The sequence below is a fragment of the Mchenga conophoros genome, linkage group LG23 (genome assembly GCF_057382185.1).
Source record: "Mchenga conophoros isolate Kocher_MC1m ecotype Shallow Benthic linkage group LG23, M_conophoros_male_GT1.1, whole genome shotgun sequence".
In the NCBI taxonomy this organism is placed as follows: domain Eukaryota; kingdom Metazoa; phylum Chordata; class Actinopteri; order Cichliformes; family Cichlidae; genus Mchenga; species Mchenga conophoros.
The window spans coordinates 53794684-53817782 of NC_140547.1; positions in this window are offsets into that span (position 1 = coordinate 53794684).

Consider the following 23099-nt stretch of genomic DNA (forward strand, 5'->3'; position numbering starts at 1 on the left):
TATTATTATTATTATTATTATTATTATTATCATCATTATTATTATTATTATTATCATCATTATTATTATTATTATTATTATTATTATTATTATCATTATTATTATTATTATTATCATCATTATTATTATTATCATTATTATTATTATTATTATTATCATCATCATTATTATTATTATTATTATCATCATTATTATTATTATTATTATTATTATTATCATCATTATTATTATTATTATTATTATTATTATTATTATTATTATCATCATTATTATTATTATTATTATCATCATTATTATTATTATTATTATTATTATCATCATCATTATTATTATTATTATTATCATCATTATTATTATTATTATTATTATTATCATTATTATTATTATTATTATCATCATCATTATTATTATTATTATTATCATCATTATTATTATTATTATTATCATCATCATTATTATTATTATTATTATCATCATTATTATTATTATTATTATTATTATTATCATCATTATTATTATTATTATTATTATTATTATTATCATCATTATTATTATTATTATTATCATCATTATTATTATTATTATTATTATTATTATTATCATTATTATTATTATTATTATCATCATTATTATTATTATCATTATTATTATTATTATTATTATCATCATCATTATTATTATTATTATTATCATCATTATTATTATTATTATTATTATTATTATTATTATTATTATTATCATCATTATTATTATTATTATTATCATCATTATTATTATTATTATTATTATTATTATTATCATTATTATTATTATTATTATCATCATTATTATTATTATCATTATTATTATTATTATTATTATCATCATCATTATTATTATTATTATTATCATCATTATTATTATTATTATCATCATCATTATTATTATTATTATTATTATTATTATTATTATTATTATTATTGTATTTATTTATTTAAGTCGCTGTGATGATATAGCCACATAAAAAGAGTCACGTTCATTAAACTTAAGCTCACTCACTCACAGCTTAAAGTTTATTAAAGCTGTGAGTGAGTGAGTTCAGTTCAAATAAATAAAGTTGAAGTTTATTTAGTGCCTGTTTGTTTTGTCAGGAAGCAAATCGAGCCACAGCCAGTTGGGCCACGTCCCAATTTAAAAGCAGTGCCTGAGCAAAGAACAACATGAGCACCAGTCCCAGTCAGGGATGAAAACTATATAAAATGCAAATTATGACCGAGGTCATAACAGTCAGGCAGCAGAGAGTTTCTCAGGTCTAACTCGTTTTTTTGTTTTTTTTTGAAATTAGACAGAAGCCTGAAGTTCCTCAGCTTTTCACTGTTTCAGTTCTTATTCATATCGAAATGCAAGCCAACACATTTTTCCCACACTGGTGCAAACTCTACTAATACTCACATGAAGTGAAATCATGCTGAGTGTATGGGGTAGACTTGCAGTAATAGTTACACAATACATGAAAACACACTTGTACAGAATGCCTTCAGCTGGTGGACTGTTACAGAGCATCAGTTTAGTGTTTACTTGTGTTTCCCAGTCAGGGGTGAGAGGATCAGAGACACCCAGGGGGTGGAGGCACCACGCAAGTTAATGTTTCGCATCCAACAGATTAAGAGCAAGCCACTAGACATTAAGTCGAGGGAGACACAAGGGAGTGAAGGGAAATGGATCAGAGAAATTACTATGCACTCACTTCAGGAAAGACATATTCAGCTGCAAAAAGCCTTGCAAAGAACCGTCATTAGCGAGTGGCACATTCACCAGCGCTGTGTGGGAAATAAGAAGAACAGAGTTTTGCTCAGCTGGCTCTTAGCCTGTTCCACATGCGGGAATCAGAAACATTGTAAATGTGGAAAATGTGATATGCATCTTGTCTTGACACATATCAAAACAGAATAAAATCAGTATGTGACTAGTTTAATACTATTGAGACCTTCATAAAAAAACTAACAAACCTGTATTTCATGACTTTTTAAATATCTATCCAATGCTAAGAACGCTCGCTCTGAAGTGTAATCATTTAGAGACCGGGACACTTGCATGCACTGTGATTGGTGTACTCCCTAAGTTTAACATGGGACCTTAAATAATTGTTTAATTGCTCCTTTACACAGGTTTAAATTAGGGATACAGATTCTTTCTCCACCTAACTTCGGCAGTCCATCCATCTATTTTCTTAGTCTCTTATTGAACTTATGGTTGCAGCGGTGTTCAAGTCTATCTCAGCTCTATTTGAGGCTAACACAGAGAGACAAAGACCTTTTACCAATTTAGAATCACCACATAAAACTTTAAATCTGGGCCAATCGCTGGAGTTCCCTGAGAGAACCCCGTGTTTTACTTCTTTGTGTCATATTACCAACCTCAGTGCTTGCAACTGATCCTAGTTCAGAACTGAAAATGGGAGGTGAAGTTAATCTTCAATGTCCCGTCTCTGAAATGTTTAAAAATGTAAAGCATAGCTCACTGCTGATGGTCAGAGGCTCAGTGGTGTGCAAAAAACGAAGACTTACAAGTCAAATCAATTCATTCAGACTGTTTTAAAAATAACAGAAGCTGACCAAAGTGACTTCCAAACATCCCAGGTCTCCAAAAATTTGGAAACACAAATTTCCCATAAAAATGACTGCCAAGCAAAAAACAATATTATAAATGTGATAAATTAACAGAAAATTAACCTTGGTGTGTAAAGAAGACTCCCTACTGCAGTCTGTTAGGTTATGGCGTTATTTTTGTGCCACTATTCTGAGCGCACGTAAAAAAGGTTTGCAGGTGCAAGTGTTGCATTTTGAGGAGAAATTTATTTTGAGCGAAGAAAAGCTGAATTTGAGTGAACAAAATTCATTGCTGCGTGCAAAACATGTATTTCAGTGTTTGCTATTATCCAGCCCTTCTCGCTCAGTTTTTGCACTTGCGCTCCCCTAACTCTGTTTTGTCGCTCGTCCTCAGGTAGCTCCGGTGCGCCATCTATCCTCCCGCTTACCTCGGCTCCGTTTCATCCCCTCAGCTCTGTCTCCTCGCACATTTTCCCGGTCACTGTACATAGCCCCTTCCCTTGTAAATATTCACTGTAAATAAATCTGCTTCACCGCGATCCTGTGGCCATGTGTGGTTCTGCCACTAAATCCACCCGTTTAAATTCCCCTAACACTATTTGATGAACAGTTATTGATTAGAGCCAGAAAAATATTCAGTTGTATTTATATATCATTTTATTTATATAGTGCCAAATCACAACAACAGTGTACCAAAAACGTCCTGAAGGAAATGTGGTGATATTATTATTAGACTCAGTCATCCAGAGAGTACCAACAGTGATATGCAATGTTAACATGCGTTACAGAAAGTGTCCCTGTATGAGGCAAGGATGGCACCTGGTATTTCTGAATGCATTGAAGGAACCTGTAACAGTACCTGCAGCAGTGTTGTCACAATAACCTTTTGTTTCATGTTGTAATCTTCACATGCTTAATCCAAAGCACAGCAGATTGGCTCGAGCAGCTGGGAGAACAGAATGGCTGGGTGATGGTGAGGAGGAAGCATAGTCCTAAACAGATACCATCGGTACACCACTAACTCATCCATGTCCAATCTCTTTTCCCCACTCGGTGACACACAGGCCAAGGAACAAACTGGTTACTGGGGATTCTGTTTTGAGACAGGTGAAGACAAAGACACCAGCAACCACAGTCAACTGTCTTCCAGGGCCGGAGCAGGCAACACTGAGGGAATGAATAAAATTATAATTCACATGAGCAGTGTTGACACCCGGTTACATCAATTGGTGGTTAATGAATTTTGCCAAAACAATGTCGAACTCTGTCATTTTCTCCAGTCCCCCCCCCCCCCCCCACCCCAGTCAGACCAATTTAAGGCATGTTAAATTGCTGGCTTTCTGAGTTGTGTCCAAAAAATGATGTAGGCTTTGTAGAAAATTGGGAAACTACCTGAGCAAAATCTCATCTTCTTAGGACAGACGGCATCCATCTCACTTTGGATGGAGCAGATCTTATTTCTAGAAATCTGGCCATATTCATTTAAAAACCCCAAAGCATGACCGTAAATGGAGAGTTGTCATCACACACTAAGATTAACCATTAGAGAGTTCTGTGCTAAGACAAGTTCGGTTGTGGGGTGTGGTTTGTTGCTCAGCTGCAGGGGGCCGGTGTAGCAGCGGGTTCAGGATGTGGTGTCAGAGGAGGCTGACTCACATACATCTAATCATGTCTCCCCTGTAAAAGATGTTGCTGGGACCCAGAGACCCTTGTTTGTTACTGCCCACTGTACCCTCTGTATGGTTTATAAAACTCTGCGTGGGAAGAAAACTTCTTTCTACAGCAAAAAATTAAACTTCAAACCTGAGCGAGCAGCGAGCACGCTGCCACGGGAATGTGACATTCAGAGAGAAACCCCCGGATCCCCCCACTGACATGACCGCTGTGGGCAAACCTCCACCCGCCCCACTCCTGCTAAACAGGTGACAGTAGATTTAAGAGCTGCTGAGTCTGTGATTTTATTTCTTTTTTGTTGTGTTTTACTTGCATCTATTTGAAAGAGTAAACACAAAACATTATTTTATTTTATCTGCTGGATTATGCAGACAATAGGTTTAAATGTTAAACACATTGCTCCCAGTCAAAGACTGTTGATAGAATGTAATGTTTGCTTGATGCACAAAGTTAAAAGATTAAAACAATTTTAAGGAGCGGTTTTCCATTTGATTACATTTTATATGATGGAATATGAATAAAAATAGAACTGGGCTGAAAGGTCTGTCAGTTTATTACGTATTCAGGTTGTGTATCGTGTTTTTAAAAAGTAACTAAGTAACTAATTACTTCTGAAAGTAAGTAATCAGTAAAGTAACAGGATTACTTTTTTGGAGAAGTAATCAGTAATTAGTTACTAATTACTTTTTTTAAGTAACTTGACCAACTCTGCTGGGACCTGAGGTGAAGGGTGTGTTGAGTTTGCTACAGAAGCTGGAAAGCTGCACAGGGGAAACCCAGCCAATAGAGACGTCCAAACCTGCAACGCTGCTCATGTCGGGTCCCTCATTGTCACGGTGGTGCCGAAACCCGAGCCGGGACCTGGCGGAACCACGACCGGCCCAGCCATTTGAGGCGCTGGCTAGGAAGGGGGCCAAGCTGGTGGTTATGATGCAGGAGCAGGCGGTGTTTCATTGCCAGTTAGAACGGCTGCGGGCGCAGTCTGAGCACCAGACAAAGGTCGGGCTGGTTCCACCACCCCCATTAGTATCCCTCTACTGCATGGGGGAGGGAGATGATCGCCACACCTTCCTGGAGGTCTTTCAGGCCATGGAGGTGGCACGCTATAGGGCTTTGGAGCGTGATGTCACGGGGGTGGGCGTGGAAAGGATTTTGGCCCGATCCGCCATTTTGGGGGTCTAAGTAAAAAAGGAGCGAAAGCACAGCCATGGTTCGTATTTGCTGTGTGGTCCGCTGCAATGTTCGATCACACGACCGGCAAGAGAATAAGCTTGAAAATGGTTTATCTTTTCATTCTTTCCCAACCTGGAAGCAACATGAACCGCTCGTGTATCGATGTTACCAAACGAAGGCGTCCAGCCTGGATAGCAGCTGTGAGACGAGCTGACGTGCAGTTCTCTTCCATCTCCAAATATCTGTTGGTGCTCCAGACATATTCATTCCGGTAAGTTCTAAATATGTTCATATCACTCTTTATAACATATTAGTTTTATTTTCGATGCGCTCTGAGCTCATAGCAAATTAGAACAAACATCCTACTGAGTGCAGAACTACCTTCTATTTATAGAGTTGCTAATTATTTGGCATTATTGCAGCAAACCAGCCCATGAAATGGATGAAACATCATGACTGGCTCCCAGCGCTACACGAGGGACCTGCTTCAAACAGACCACCATGCCAATCAGATTACTTCTTCCATGTGAGGGTGAAGAGGTGACCCTCCTGGATAAGATGAAGGTTTGCTGCGTTTGGTGAACAGTGTGGTAGTAAAACCAGGGAAAATGAAACCTGCTCCTGTTAAATGTTCTTAAGTCTTTTGCTGTTAAAATTGCTGTATTTTTTCAAAAGACACAGTAAATAAAGTAATGTTAGTAGTGGGTGATATCATGTAAACACTCATGATTTTGTGTGAACATTTTGTCATTTGTAAACTATAAATGACATGGATTCTACACTGTTACTGATGTGATTTTCTATAAAGTGGTTTTAATAAAAAAAAGAGCAAAAATTAGTTTGTTTCTTTATTCAACTTTTGAACAGTGGGACTCAGTCAGTAGATATTCAGTAAATGCAAATTATTTACACAGCAGTGCACTACAGGCATAAATCTAGACCCCTAGATAAAACATTATGGGTCATTCCCACAACCCACAGCTTCACTGTGTTCCAGCAAAGTATCCAATAGCAGTGACAACTCCTCCACAGTAGCAGGTGGGATTTTTCTGTTTTGAGGACGGCTCCTTTTCCCCGTCACTACAGATGGTCTGTTTATGTTTTGATCAAGAGCCTTTTTTTGGGCAGCTGAAGAGGAGAAGTCTATCTTATGGCCAACCTCTGGCTGTATCTTGGTCATATTACCCAGCAAAACCCAGTATGCAGGTTCATCTGTAACAGTCCTTGTGCCACAGATCAACACTGTTGCTTCTACATTAAACAGAAGAGCAGCGACATGGCTGCAGGTCTCTGCGACTCCGGCCATACAGCTGCAGTGGGCGGCTTCAACCTTCCCTGTGATGCTCACAGTGACTCATGGCTGCAATGCTGGTTCATTCAGTCTTTGAGTGCAGGACCTGAAACACACACAAAGTTCATTTAAAGACAAGAACTAATGAGCCAAGGCCGACATAAATGTGTTTTATCTACTTTATCATAAATGTAACAAAGTGTTTAGAAAGTTAGCACATACATGTAATTTTTCATTTCTTTATGTGTCCATCTATAGAGCGCTGCATGTTATATTCTAAATCTGCCTGTTCTCTGTCAGAAACCTGCCTGCAGAAAATGAACCTAAAGTATGTAATGCAAGGATGTCATCACTTTCAAGATGGAGAAAGCATAAAGTGACAATTATGAATCCCTTAATATGATAATGAGATTCTGCAGGTCATTAATCAATATATGAAACTAAAATAAAATGTATTTTTAGTGACACAGGATACAAACATGGAAGCAAGATGTATAATTAGAATTATTTATAATAAATGTGAATTAATTAGTGCAATTTCTTTAACCATAAAGAATAACTAAATCCTTCAGGACAATGTCACATCAATGCACTGAACTCACTATGTTATCCCTCTAACAGCCTCCACATGTTCTCACTGTAATTTCCCCTCATGAATGAATTTATGCTGCACTAATGTGAATGTTTGCAGGGAAATCAAACGCATTTTACTCGCAGTACTCGAGCTGACATACCTTTGCTTGAATGACGACTTGTACGCGCTGACTCCACAGACAAGGTACGAAAATATGTCAGGCTACGTCAGTAGCGGTTGGTCTTCAGGGTTTCTACTCCACGGCCGTATTTCATACGGGTCCACATTTCCAATGCACGCTATTTTCTGCAAGTACCGCCGCTTCGCCTCTGGACGCAATCGGTCTCTATACAGTTCATTCTCTTTTGAGCTGCTTTTAAGCATCTTGTAATCGTCGTTCCAACACAGTGTGTTTGATTTGATTCGTAGACCCCGAAAATGGTGCCGCGCTCCCACAATGCATTGCGGCGTGACGTCAACTCCAAAGCCCTATTACCCGGAGGAGGAGTGGGCGCTGAGGCTGCTCCAACTGCTGTCCGCCGAAGCCCAGGCAGTGGCTCTCAGCCTGCCCACAACAGTGAAGAGCAGCTTCTGTCTGGCAGCCGGTTGTGGACCGCTTAGGCCTCATGCTGTAGGACTATCACTGGTGTTTCCAGGAAGGACAGATGGGGCCGGAGAACCGGCCTTTCGCCTACCACAACATATTACTCAAACGACTGGAGAACTGGACAGGTCTTTCAGGAACTGTACTAAACTGGTTCAAAACATATGTAGAAAACAGGAAATACTTTGTATCAATAGGTAACTTCACATCTGAGCAGACTAGTATCACATGTGGAGTTCCCCAAGGTTCCATCTTGGGACCCCCTCTGTTTAACATTTACATGCTCCCACTGGCACAGATTATAAACAACAACAAAATAAACTATCACAGCTATGCAGATGACACACAAATATATATCACAATGTCACCAGGAGACTGAGGCCCTGTACAGGCTCTTGGTAAATGCATTGAGGAAATCAATGACTGGTTGTGCCACAATTTTCTCCAGCTAAACAAAAACAAAACTGAGGTAATAGTCTTTGGCGCCAAAGAAAAACGATTACAGGTCACCAGAGAACTTCAATCTATACACCTAAAAACCACAAACCAGGCGAGAAATTTGGGTGTAGTGATGGATGCAGACCTAAACTTAGAAAAACACATTAAGACAATAACAAAGTCAGCTTACTATCACCTCAAGGATATATCAAGGATAAAAGATCTGATGTCTCAACAGGACCTGGAAAAACTAGTCCATGCATTCATCTTTAGTAGGCTTGATTACTGTAACAGCATCTTTACAGGTCTACCTAAAAAATCAGTCAGACAACTACAGCTCATTCAGAACTCTGCTGCTCGAGTCCTCACTAAGACCAAAAAAGTGGACCACATCAGTCCAGCTCTGAGGTCCTTACACTGGCTGCCTGTCCGTCAGAGGATAGACTTTAAAGTTCTGATGCTGGCCTATAAAGCTCTGAATGGTTTAGGACCAAAATACATCAGTGACCTCCTGACCCAGTATGAACCATCCAGATCCCTCAGGTCATCTGGATCCGGTCTTTTATCAGTTCCCAGAGTCAGAACCAGACACGGAGAAGCTGCATTCAGCTTTTATGCTCCTTATATCTGGAACAAACTCCCAGAAAGCCTCAGATCAGCTGAAACACTCAGTTTATTTAAATCCAGGTTGAAGACTCACCTGTTCTCAGCTGCATTTGAATAAAGCACCAAATCCACACTTTAAGCTTAAATTTCAAAACTTACATTTAACTACTGATTTTATCTACTGTTCTGATTTTATCTGTTTTGATTTTATATACTGTTGTTTGTTTGTTTGTTTGTTTGTTTGTTTGTTTGTTAATTAGTTAGTTTATTTGCTTGTTTTAATCAATTTTAAATCATGCTTTTTATTTGTTCTTGTTTCTAATGTCTCTGTAAAGCACTTTGAATCACCTTGTTGTTGAATTGTGCTATACAAATAAACTTGCCTTGCCTTGCCTTGCCTTGCCTTGCCTTGCCTTGCCTTACGCTAGGCAGCTCGGCAACATGGTGAGGCAGTGGCTCCAACCTGGGCCTGCTGGAGGGAATGTGCATGTAGACCCTGGGCCACCAAACCCTGGTTTGACCCTGAGCCAAGGATTCCTTGTTGGAAGCAGAGAGGCTGGAAGTTAAATGTGTGCATGGGGACATTCACGAATATCCCATAGTGCCGCTTAAATACAAGGGCCAAACACACCTAGAGTAAGAGCTGCAGTTAGCCCGCGCCTCGCACATCCCTTAATTCTGGGGACAGATTGGCCCTTGTTGAATAGTGTGTTGGGGGCAGTGTGTGGGGATGTGTTCATGACCTTCATGTCTGTGCTGCTAGATGGGGCCTGATTATTTAAGACCTTGTATGTGAGGAGCAGGATTTTGAATTCTGGATTTAACAGGAAGCCAAAACAGGAGAAATCTGCTCTCTCTTTCTAGTCCCTGTCAGGACTCTTGCTGCAGCATTTTGGATTAGCTGAAGGCTTTTCAGGGAGTTTTTAGGACTTCCTGATAATAATAAATTACAGTCGTCCAGCCTGGAAGTAATAAATGCATGAACTAGTTTTTCAGCGTCACTCTGAGACAGGATATTTCTAATTTTAGAGATGTTGCACAAATGGAAGAAAGCAGTCTTACATATTTGTTTAATATGTGCATTGAAGGACATGTCCTGGTCAACAATGACTCCAAGGTTCCTCATAGTGTTACTGGAGGCCAAGGTAATGCCATCCAGAGTAAGAATCTGGTTAGATACCATATTTCTAGGCTTTTTAGGGCCGAGTACAATAACCTCAGTTTGATCTGAATTAAGAAGCAGAAAGTTAGCGGCCATCCAGGTCTTTATGTCTTAATAAAAGCATACTACAGAACCCAGTCTCAGAATATTGTCATACAGCTTTCAGTTCTGTGGTGAAGCCTGTCGATCACTGACACTAGTTTCAGTTATATCGACTCTGTCTGCCGGACTGCCACTGTAGGCTTACATTTAATGTACACATTTATGACCTTTTCGCCTTTTTTTGCTTTTCTGATTGCAATTAACAACCTGTCCTGTTAGTAAATTACCCAAACCTTAATACTATCCCTTAATTTGCTCTAAACTGCATGGCTCTTGTAACATTGGACACATCATAGTGAATATGAGCACTATTCAGCACTATTTGGCAATCGCACTCACACTTTGCCATGTTCAGTAAATCTGGCTTTTAGTTGTTTAAGGAAGAAAAACACTGTGCTGGTAGACACTCAAGATTCCAGTATCATTATTGATAATGGACAAACTGAGGCACCAAGCCATCCATAATTCTATCACTCTGCCTGTCAACAGTTGTCAGCACTTCTACTAATGTTCTGGAGTTATCGTTGGTGTTGAACGCAGCTGCAGGGTATTGCTCCCATTCTACTTCTTGTGAAGTCCGCACTGTTGGGTTAAACGATCTGGCACAGTTTTATACTGAAGGTAAGGGGAAAGAGGTCAGTACGGAACAAAACGAACTTCGGGATAGATGACGTGCCCTTTAACAGCGTTCATATTTCATAACTGAAGCATATCAAGATAATAAAACCTCCTGCCGCTACACAATTTTATCGGTGACTGAGTCAGGAGAGCTGTTGCTGCTGGGTTGTTCTTGCTTAAAGCACAACTTTTATTACTGAAAATATTCTTTTATGCAACATTAATGAATGAAACCTATGAGGATGTAAAGATATTGTTGACTTTATGAAGGTATATGTTCACTGGCAGCACTAACAAATCTTCTGCTGCTGAGCACTGAGGTATTAAGCACTCTGCACAGAAATTTCAAGCAAGACTATTTTTAAACTCTCCTGCTAATTCACAATCTCTCTGGGTGATTACCACCAGCATAACTATGCTAATTGTTTAATAAGCACACTTGCTCGGCATCAAAGGAGAGATTTTTGCATAATATTTCCCGCAAGTTCAAAGTTGTTGTTATGCTGAACAAATGGTCCTGACTGTAGGGGTTGCTTTTAAAGGCAGAGAGAGCAGGGTTAGGAGACGGCCATGTAATTGCATAATTAAAACAAGATTATCAAAGCCAAAAGCATCGCAGTTTTGTCATATATTTGCTGTTAAAAAGCTATAGGCTCCTTCTGTGCTCTGTGCTCGAGGCTTTACAGATCTAAATTGGGCACCAGTGTCAAGTACCAAGGCATTATCTAATGTGATTTAATGTATTCACTTTCTTCTCGATAGAATCCTGTGGCTGCATGATGAGGAAATGACTTTTTTTGTGCGTGTCTTTGAACACGTCCTCCAACTGTCCCTGGCAGATTTCTTAATTCAGACGGAAAATTTTAGCCAAGGTTGATTGAGTTGAGTCTCCAATCTCTCTCTGCTTTCTGTCTCCTTGAGCTTCAGAGTGAAACAGTGTCTACATTCTGCTTGCTACCTGCCATGTAGTGTCTCCGGGGGGGTCACGAGGAAGGAGGATTTTTGGCGTGACAGACACAATGTCAGCCTCGGCTAAGGAAGCAGAAACCCTCGGAGGTCTGAGCTGACTGGCAGTCAGTCGACAAGGTCATGATAGCAAAACTGCCTGGATGGCTTGAAGCCACTGCGTTAATCCTCTCACTCTGCCCGCCTCTGCCCACTTCTGACATTTCAGCCTCTTGATTTCACCACATCTGGCCCTCAAACTGGAACAAAACTGCGGTTGGCATAGTGTCAACCTGTCGGTCTTATCTTTCATAAGATCCCAAACATAACTACCCTTTGCTATTGACTAAAAACACAAACTCCCTAAAACAAACAAAGATGCAATCCTAACTCCAGGACTAACTTACCTTCGAGCAAACATGACCACAGGATAACATTTGAAACCATACCTCTGGAGACCTCTCATGCTCGTGCACCATTAGACACATTCAGTTTTTAAAAATTGAACTGTGGACCACACATATTTATAAATACATCGATGCCCCCCCCCCCCCACTCATCCCCCAAAAGACAAAACAGATTGTCCTTCATGAGCAATGAATCATCCACCCACTGTGTTATGTCAGAATTTGTAAAGTAGACATTTCATGAATAGAATCTCACATTCCTTCGTTCTCTCCCTCCATTTATGTCATCATCCCACTCCTTTCTTCTCATTTCCCTCAGTGTTTAATGTTTAATTTAAACCTCTAGTGCAGAGCAGAATCAACAAGAGTGTGTCAGACCTGCAAAGTTCCACAGCGCCCTCACATGGATGTGAGATGGATGAGATTTCCTGCAGCCACACATGGAAAGACACAAGCCTACTATTTGCCAAGGAGGTGTAAGGCACCGTCTTTGCTATGCTTATTCAGGAAGCAATTATGTAAGTTGTCATTACACACACTTTAATCCCCTCCACTGTACTGCTGTGATAGACAGCTGGCATCAAAGTGTGAGCGAGGTAAAGAAGAGAGGAAATAGGCAGCAGGGAAGTGTGAGAGGTATCATCATACACACATTCCTGTTGTGAGACCTGTGCAGTGCAGGCCGACGCTGACAGGGACGCCCCCTCCACATGGGATTTCAAGCTGCTTCCATCCTTTCTCATTGAGCATCGTTATTTGTGCTGCATCAGTCTATCCTATAGCAAAATTGGACTGACGGAGTGTGTGGGTAGACTCATTACTGAGATCTTTGCTTTAAGCTACACTTATCAATATTTATATATCAACAATGACTCAAGTAATATATAAGGGATTGCTGGTGAGGAAGTCTCAGAGGATTAACATCAACTCTGAGGTTTACCTCACTTTAACTTATCCGTTGATTACTGAGGCCTCAGCAGCAGGAGACACCACACGGCTTTAATGTTATTCTTATACTTCCAACACCATCCAGAATGTCGTTTCATGCACCAGGCAGATGGGAGACCAAACCAGAGATAGAAAACACAACATCTACAACAATATACGTCCAATACTGATCATTCTTCTGTGTCAGTTAGGCTCGTTTGCGATATCAACTTTGTAAAACAACATTTACATTTAGTTCTGATTATTTTTTCTTCCACTTATCCAGGACCGGATCACAGAGAAGCCCGACCTCCCTCTCCCCAGCCACTTCCTCTAGCTGATCCGAGGGACACTAAGAGACGGTCTCTCCAGCGTGTCCCGGGGCCTCCTCCCTGTGGGACAAGCCCAGAACACCCAGGAGGAGTCAGAAAACTCATTTCTGCCACTTTTATCCACAGTGTTGTTCTTTCAGTCACTACCCAGAGATCATGGCCATAAGTGAGGGCAGGAAAGTAAACTGACCAGTAAATCGAGAGCTTTTACCCTCAGCTCTCTTTTCACCATAATGGACCAGTACAGCATCTGAGCAGAGAAAAGGAAGAAATAATGATGTGAAATGATGTGGACCCATTGTTAAAAACAATAATCCATAATAGATCGATATGTCATTACTTTGGTGTCATGTTAATGGTTATTAGGTGGTTTTTATCAGGAGACAAATCTGTACAACAACCTATGAAAATACATTTAAAAGTCAAAAATGTATGAACATGCCTCTGTGAGTCACCTCAGGCTGACTGATGTTTTCTCTTATATCACCTTTGTCGTTGTCTACCTGAGAATAAGCAGCAAGAACAAGTGTGGGAACTAGATTCAGTCATTAGCAGACTTGTGGTGGAATCGTTGGCTTGGACAATTACAATCCAGGTGACAAAGACACAAATGCATCAAACTGACATCAACAAAGCTGATTCTCAGCGAGGCTGGGATTGGCACTTATAACAATTTCAGGCCCCGGGTAAATAATCTTTTGTAAGCAACAGAGCACTAAACTTCAAAAACAAAATGTAATCCCCACCACGTACAGGGTGATGACAGCGAGTGAAGGGTATCAAGGTTAAACAGTGAGAGCTGACAGAACTGTGGTCAGAGAGCCTCCACTGATGTTTCCAGCTGTCAGCCAGAAGCAGCAAACTGATTTTAAAACAGCTCTTTAAAGTGGAAAAAGACAAACATTTCTGACATTTTGTGTTTCCCCTGCAGTGCAGCTGGGGGCACCAGACGGCAGATTCGGGTCAGGCAGGCAGCCCCTCTGCTCTCCTGGGTACAGACTGTAAATGAGTAAAGCTTGTTTAGCACACACACCAGTCACTGTGCTGCTGCTCAACACCCAGAGCAGTCAGAGCCTAACACCCTGACAGGAGCTGAAGCTACTGGAGTTACCCTCTCAGATATTTCAGGTGACTGTGTGATGAATAGTGATACTCTAGTAGCTTGGCTTTGAGCTTTACTCAGCCCAGGATCCCACTTATACCAAGCCCTCTGGCTTCAGCAACTCCTGTTTTCTGTGATGATTCCATAAAACTGAGACACCATCCTGAGTTTTGGAGCGTCCACAGGTCGAGACTGCTGCTGCTGTGACCCAAGACAAGGAATAGGACCTGGATGGGGGAAACGTAGCTGCTGACTTTAGATGATGTTACCTACACCCACTTTCAGTCTCAAAATTAAGTCAAAAAATAATCGACAAGTTCTTTCATTGCCATCCGAACCCTATTTCCTCATTATTATATGACAAATTAAGAAAACAAAATACATTCAGTCAGTCATCACCTTTCCCGCTAAATCTGGGCTCCATATATTTCAGTTTAATACTTGTTCAGTCGCTCGGGCCATGCTACTGAACTCAAATTCCTCATCTAATGACTCCACACACGGCCCAGTCATTCCAGCAGCCTGATCATTCGTGTTCACCTAGAGTTAAATTTACCACTAGCTTCCTCCTCATAAGCTTGCAGCAACACATTTAAAAGTTTGTACATTCAAAGATTTATCATGAGTGGTATCTCAGCCCTGTAAGCAGAAGGTGATGACTTTGACCTCCCATCAGCTCAGTCTTAGGTTCAGCAGTAGACCACACGTTCTTTATGAGCAACCGACGGAAAATGGGGAAAATGGGCTAAAGAACCCTTTGCTATTCAAAAGAATTACTGACAGTACACTCACCGTAAATCTAGCCACAGTTATAAAAGTTCAAAGAAACATCTACAAGAGAGCAGAGTGTACTCTCAGCAGGGCTTTAAACTCGCTGCGCAGGTAAATGAGACATGAGACTTCCAAACCCTGACCTGCATAGCTGCACTGGACTGCAGGAGTTTATCAGCGTTAAGGGTTTTACGTGTTTTTCACCAGATTATATAAATGATTGTAACTTGTAGTCACAGTTGGTAATATCAACACTTCACCGAGTTCTTTTGATTCCTCAGAGGCGTCCAATGGAAGACAAAACACTGCTCAGCAACGTTCCCTCTAAGCTGCGCCGTGCACAATTGTGCACTGCTGGCACGTCTCTGCGCACAGAAAATCTGCGTTGCGCACAAAATAAAATCTAACCTGAATTGGAATTAAAATAAATACTTTAACAATTCTGTTTGCAGTGTGAGTCAGTGACTGGCTGCTCCTGTATGGGATCAGAACGATGCCACCTTATCCCACAGTCCAGCCAATGATGCGATTCACATTCGTATATATGTGTAACATAGTTAAATAGAGTTGAAGTTAAATCCCGCTAAATGGGACATTGGCGCCACCTACTGTCGAAAAAGTGACCCTGCAATATTCACAAAGGGCAAGGGATTCTGGGTAATCCTCAGAATAATGGAGGATTCCTGCGAGGTAAGGAATGCGCAAATGTCGTGGGGAGGAAAAATCATATCGCAGGCTGTTAAAGTAATACAGTCTGACCCGATTATTTTTGTTGTTTATACATCATTTGTTGCGGGTCATTTCTCCAGTCTTTATGTTGAACTGAGTGCACGTTTATGTGAGATTTCTTTATTGGGAGGAGAGGAAACAAAATGGGAGCATAGTTAGCTAACTCTGTTGTTGCTTTCCCGTTTAGATTTTGTGCTGATTGCCCACGACATTAAAAAGAGAGCATTCTAACCATTGCCTTTTTGTTGTGAATGCAGGTATGTGACTGTGCCACACTGTTTAGAGAATTTACATTGTTCCATGTACAGCTTTAAAATATATTTCTATATTCCTTTCATTTGGGAAATTTAACATGCAATGTTAATGGTGTTGAAGTTTTTCTATTTTGGTTGTATAAATTTACCACTATACGATCACACTGCAAGTGGAAATGTAATCCTCAGAATAATGGAGGATTCCTGCGAGACCAGAGAAGACACTACACAGAGGTCACATTGGTGCCGTGACTCGTTCGTGACGCTGCTGAATCAGGCTGGTGTCCTCTCGTCGCAGCATCATCGTGGAGCATCAGCTGCCTTATTGTTTAGTCTGTTGGGTAACGGAATCAAACTTTGGGGACTGTTGGACATACTTTTATATTGGCTTTGTATATTGCCATATTGTATTAAGTCCACCTTAGCTCTATTAATATTCTGCTAGATATGGATCTAAGTGACTCTGATGACACCCCAAATGTGACTCCCCTTGTTGTGGGTAGGGGCAGAGGGTTCACAACTGTTCCTTTTTCACTGGGTGACTGTCGGGTGGGGCATAGAGCAGCAGATAGTTCTTGTGAGCTGGTGGCTGAGTCGCAGTCAGTACAGTGCACTAAGTCATCTACCTCAGACCCCCCAATAACTGATGTGAGTCTAGTCGACCAAATGAGCGACATTGTGCAGCAAATTGGGCAACGCCTGGCTGATAGCATTCTGTCACACCTGACTACGCCACACACTTCGAGCCCTGCATCTGCTACATATACATGTCCTGAGGTGGCGCATGAAACAACAGATCTCCCCTCCAGCCGCTCACTAGATCTCTCTCAAGTCCAGCTGGTGGCTCCACGACAGGTTAAAGACCCACCTGTGTTTCGGGGGGAGAGTTCGGACTCATTGTCTGTTGATGAGTGGCAGGAAGCCATGCAGAGTTACATAAAGAAGAGTGCCATTCTTCCAGAAAACCAAGCTGAGGAGATTTTGATGCATCTGAGAGGCAGGGCAAAAGATGTTGTGAAATTTGGTGTGAGGAATGGTGGAATTGATGTCCAGCATAATCCACAAGCTATCTACAGACTTCTGCACAAACATTTTAGTTCCACCCAGTGCTCGTCTGTGCCCCTGGCTGACTTTTATTCCACCCTGCCGAAGGACCGAGAGGATCCATATGAGTACTGGCTGAGGCTGAACAAGGCTGCTGATGTTGTTGGCAACTGTCTTAAGGAGCAGGGGAAATCTTTTGAGAACTCTGGTGTGGAGGTTGCACGCATGTTCATCAGACACTGCCCCTGCAGAGACTTGGCTCTTATTTTTAGAACCAAAACATGTGATAAATGGTCAGCTCGTGAAGTTCAGGAGGTACTGGATGAGTATCACCTGGGTAAGGGGTTCCAGTCTCCTCCACAGACGGGTAACTGTGTCTATGTGAATAAGGCAGAGGTTAGCACAAATGGTACTCCTTGTTTGGCTGACCATGAGCAGAGGCCAGCTGTGAGTCAGGATGGCTCTGCTATTGAGAGGTTGATCAGCATGCTAGAGAAGGTGCTGCTTCAAGGCCCAGGCTATGCTCGAGCTAATGCCAGGCGACAGAGTGCCCGACTGCCGAGAATACCGGGCTTAGATGACACACCATGTTCCATCTGCAGAGATAGCTCCCACTCCACACTCACGCACTGTCGGGAAAACAGATTGTGCTTCATGTGTCACCTACCTGGTCATTCGAGACGTAACTGCCCAGAGGGCAAGTGTACTCCTTCCAGTGGTCATCAGGGAAACTGAACGATCTGCGTGGAGGGGAGGACAGCGCAGATCCAGCAAGTAAGCCTCCCATCTTGGATGTGACTGATATTAATGATTATGACACTTTGTATTCTACTTACAGTGGCATTGTCCTGCCAAATAAAACACTGATTGCACAGGGCTTGCATAGGCTCTCAAACACTGATAGTTTATTCTACTCTGCAGTGACTACTAGTGGTGGACAAGTTCTTAAAGCATTAGTGGACAGTGGCTCTATGGCGTGCACCATAAGTGAGACAGTTGATGAGAAACTTTCACAATCGATACCTGATATTGAGAGACGTTCAGCTGAAGACGTTGTCATTGTTGGTTGTGGGGGTCACCTCGTTACGCCTTCTGCTATGTATGATCTTACAGTGTCAGTATATGGCTTTAAGGTGGTGATTCCTGTTCTGGTAGTTCCGGGCCAGGCTGATGACATGATTCTGGGCAGCAATGCGATAAAGTGGCTTATTTCACAGTTAAAAATGACTGTTGGTACCCAGGATGATGCTTTTCCTCATTTGGCAACTTTGCTGTCCTATTCTGATGACTGTGGTGGCAGAGCAATGCCTCCAAGTTTTGGCACTGCAAAGCTTAAGAGACGCGTCACCTTGCAGCCCTTGTCTGAACATTTAGTGTGGGCTAAGCTGCCTGCTCCTGATGCCTCAGCGGTGGGAAGTGCTGTCATTATTGAACCCACTCAGTCTCGATCCAAACCTGCACAGATCCTAGTGGGGCGAGTTGTCACTTCCTTGTTTGGGGATGGTTGGGTCCCTGTTAAAGTGGTGAATCCCTCCGACAAGCCCCTCACTCTCAGGAGAAATGCTAAGGTTGCTGATGTGTCCCCCTGTCTTTCTGTGCAGGACTTACCTGAACCTGTTCAAATTCGATCCAGTACACAATACACACAGAACTCGTCGCCCGCACCGAGATCAGAAGCGGAGATGTCACAGCGCTTGTGTGATTTGGGCCTGCAGGACCTGGACCTCTCGTCCTGTGAAGTTTCCCCAGAATGGAGAGATAGGCTGCTGCGACTCATTGAGCAGTATGAGTCCATCTTTTCAAGGCACAAAATGGACTGCGGTGAGGCTGCTGACTTTGTCCACAGAATCCGCCTGGTGGATGACAAGCCCTTCAGACTGCCATACAGACGGGTCCCACCATGCCATAACGAGAAACTTCGCACTGCCCTAGATGAGATGGAAGAGTCAGGGATAATCCGTAAGTCCCAGAGTGAATTCTCATCCCCCCTTGTCTTAGTTGTTAAGCCAAATGGTGACCTGCGCATATGCAATGACTTTAGATGGTTAAATGCAAGAACAGTTAAAGATGCACATCCATTGCCTCATCAGTCAGACGCCCTCGCAGCACTTGGTGGGAATGTTTTTTTTTCTACAATGGATCTCACATCGGGGTTTTACAATGTCAGACTCCACGAGGACGACAAAAAATACACGGCATTCTCCTCCCCATTTGGCCTTCATGAATATAACAGGATGCCTCAAGGCCTGACAAATAGTCCTGCTACTTTTATGCGAATGATGATGTCCATTTTTGGTGATGAGAACTTCACAAGTTTGTTGTGTTATCTGGATGACCTTATGGTCTATGCCCCATCCGAACAGGTGGCTCTTGAACGTCTGCAGATGGTTTTCTCACGACTTTCTGCCAACAACCTGAAACTCGCACCAAAGAAATGCCACTTTCTTCAGCGGTCTGTGAAGTTCCTGGGACACATCATATGTGGTGAGGGTGTGAAAACAGACCCAAGTAAAGTGCAGGCTATAGACAATGTGGAGGAAGCAGACCTGATGGAGTCTGACGGGGTGACACCACGTGCAAGGAAAATCAGATCCTTCCTGGGGATGGTTCTCTACTACCATCGTTTTATCGAGCGGTGCTCTGCAAAAGCTAAGCCACTGTTTGATCTTGTGGCTGAACCAGCTGCGCTACGCAAGAGAGGTAGAGGCCGTAAGCCTAAATTTAAAAGGGGCCACGTGAAGCTGTCTCCGGCTAACTGGACTGATGAGTGCAGGGAAGCATTCAAGGCCCTAAAACATGAACTTGTGCATAGTGTCACATTAGCCCATCCAGATTTTACTGCGCCCTTTCTCCTTGCAGTTGATGCTTCCTTTGACGGCCTTGGAGCCGTCCTCTCACAGTTGCCCCCTGATGGTAGCATCGCCAGACCAGTGGCATTCGCCAGTAAGACCCTGTCACACTCTCAGCTAAACTATCCAGCGCATCGTTTGGAGTTTCTTGCTCTGAAATGGGCAGTCTGTGACAAGTTTAGCCATTGGCTGAAAGGGAGCCACTTCACAGTGTGGACGGACAATAACCCGCTGACATACATCTTAACCAAGCCTAGGTTAGATGCATGTGAGCAACGATGGGTTTCAAAGCTTGCAGCATACAGTTTTGAACTGAAGTATGTCCCTGGCACCAAAAATGTTGTCGCGGATGCATTGAGTAGAGAGCCATTTGTCCAGTCGTGCATAGGCCACAGGCTAGTCACTGAACCTTATGCTGCCCTATTGAACCAAATGCACGGTCTGGTGGATGGGACTGTGCAGGATATGTTTCGGTGTGCTGCAAACTGCCAGTTGGTTGTGGATCAGTCTGAGGAAGGAGCTACAACTATCCTAGCTAACCCTCAAGGTTCTCTCTCGTCACAGGATGTTTCTGCTGTGTTGGCTGCACATGACACTGGTGGTATCAGCCATGTGAGAGGTGTGGGATCTGATATCCCTCAGGTCCCAACTATTGCCCGTCCAGCCTGTACGCCGAGAAGTGAACTCGCTAACCTGCAGGAACAAGATGAGGTTTTCGGCAGAGTTTTCTTTTATGTCCGGCGTCACAAGAGGCCCACCAGGCATGAACGTGCTAGCGAGTCCCGTGGTGTAATGAAATTACTCAGACATTGGTCCAGACTCTTGATTAAAGATGGTATGTTGTATAAGGTGAAGAAAGACAGGAACATGAACGTGACGATTTACCAGTTTGTTGTCCCAGACACTCTGAAGACTGAAGTTCTCCGAGGCATCCATGATACGGCGGGTCATCAGGGCCAAGTCCGCACCCTGTCTCTTGCAAGGCAGAGATTCTTTTGGACAGGGATGGAGCGTGACATCATCAATCATGTGAAAGGCTGTTTTCGTTGTGTGGTTGGGAAAACCCCAGAGCCGAATGACCGTGCCACACTGGAGAGCATTTGTACCACTGAACCGATGGAGCTAGTCTGCATCGACTTCTGGACTGCTGAACAGACTGACAAAAAGTGCGTTGATGTTTTGGTTGTCACAGACCATTTTTCCAAATTAGCGCATGCATTCCCTTGTAAGAATCAGTCTGCCAAGCAGGTTGCTCGCCGCCTGTGGAATGACTTTTTCTGTGTGTACGGCTTTCCCAGATGTATACACTCTGATCAAGGAGCCAACTTTGAGAGTCAACTCATTAAGGAGCTCCTGGACATGGCTGGCATCCAGAAATCACACACCACTCCTTACCACCCAATGGGGAATGGTATTGTCGAGCGATACAACAGGACCTTGGGAAATATGATACGGGCTTTGCCCCCTCAATCCAAAGCCAGGTGGCCGCAAATGCTTCAGATGTTGACGTTCTGCTACAATTGCACTGAACATGAAACAACAGGTTTCGCACCTTTTTTTCTCGTATTTGGGAGAATTCCTCGTCTGCCTGTTGATGTTGTTTTCCAGCATGTTCTCCCTGATGGTGCCGTTGTTGACCATGGTGAATTTGTCGCCCATTTGAAGCGTGACCTGTCTGAGGCTGCCCGCATTGCCAGGCAGAACAGCCGTATTGCCCAGGCTCGCCAGACGAGGAATTATGACCGCAAGGCTAAGGGTGCTCCCCTCTCAGTCGGTGACAGAGTCTTGCTTGCTAATCGTGGTGAGAGAGGAAAGAGGAAGATCGCTGACAAATGGGAATCCACAGTTTTTGAGATGGCGTCTGTGAAACCTGACATCAATGTGTACCACATCAGAGATCCTGTGACTCTCAGGGAAAAAGTTGTTCACCGAAACCTACTACTTCCTGTGAGTTTCATTCCTGCAGGAAACGAGTGCATACCAGTGTCAACCTGCCCTTCGGTTGCGGATAGTGGACAAGGTGAACCAGAACTTCCAGGTGATGTGCAGGATGGTGAGACGAAGACGGTTCGCTGGCTCATGCAGATGGACCAAGCAAGTGACAGGGACTCTGCGGTTGGTCAACCTGGTTGTTCTCTTGGTGCGGCTTTCAGCGTCCCAACCTCTGAGGCAGAATCGACTGTGGCCCCGCCTGCTGGGTGTGACCCGTTGGTTTCCCGGTTGCCCTCCCCTGCCCCCTCTATTGAATCTGTTGTGTCCCGGAGTGCCTCCTCGCAGCTTCTGGCGGGAGATGCTCCACATGTCCTTTCCCCTGAGCTTGTGACTGACACACGACTGAGTACAGGGGACCGTGTAGTGCGTACACAGCCACCACCTCTTTGTACTAGATCAGGTAGACCTGTGAAACCTCCAACACGTCTCATTTGTGAGATCAATGAACAACAGGTTGATGATTCAGTGTCGACAGTTGACTCCTTGTTTTCATTTGTGCGAAATATGTTTTCAGGATAGATTACTAGCCGTTTTGCAAATGTGCTGTTACTCAGAACGTTTTGGGTAATACCTGCGTGGAGCAATGTTCACATCATGGGAGGTGTATACGGCATCTTTCATATCTGGGTTGGCAGGGGAATTGGCCGCTCTCTTGCTTGCCTTATTCCATATGGAAAGTTTTTTTAACTGACTTGAACTATCTTGTGCTCCCACGGTCACACTGTTATGTTTTATGCATTGGAAGTTTCTGTTTTTCTGTTGTCATGCCCCAATTTAGCAGGATTTAAGATGGGTGTGTGTAACATAGTTAAATAGAGTTGAAGTTAAATCCCGCTAAATGGGACATTGGCGCCACCTACTGTCGAAAAAGTGACCCTGCAATATTCACAAAGGGCAAGGGATTCTGGGTAATCCTC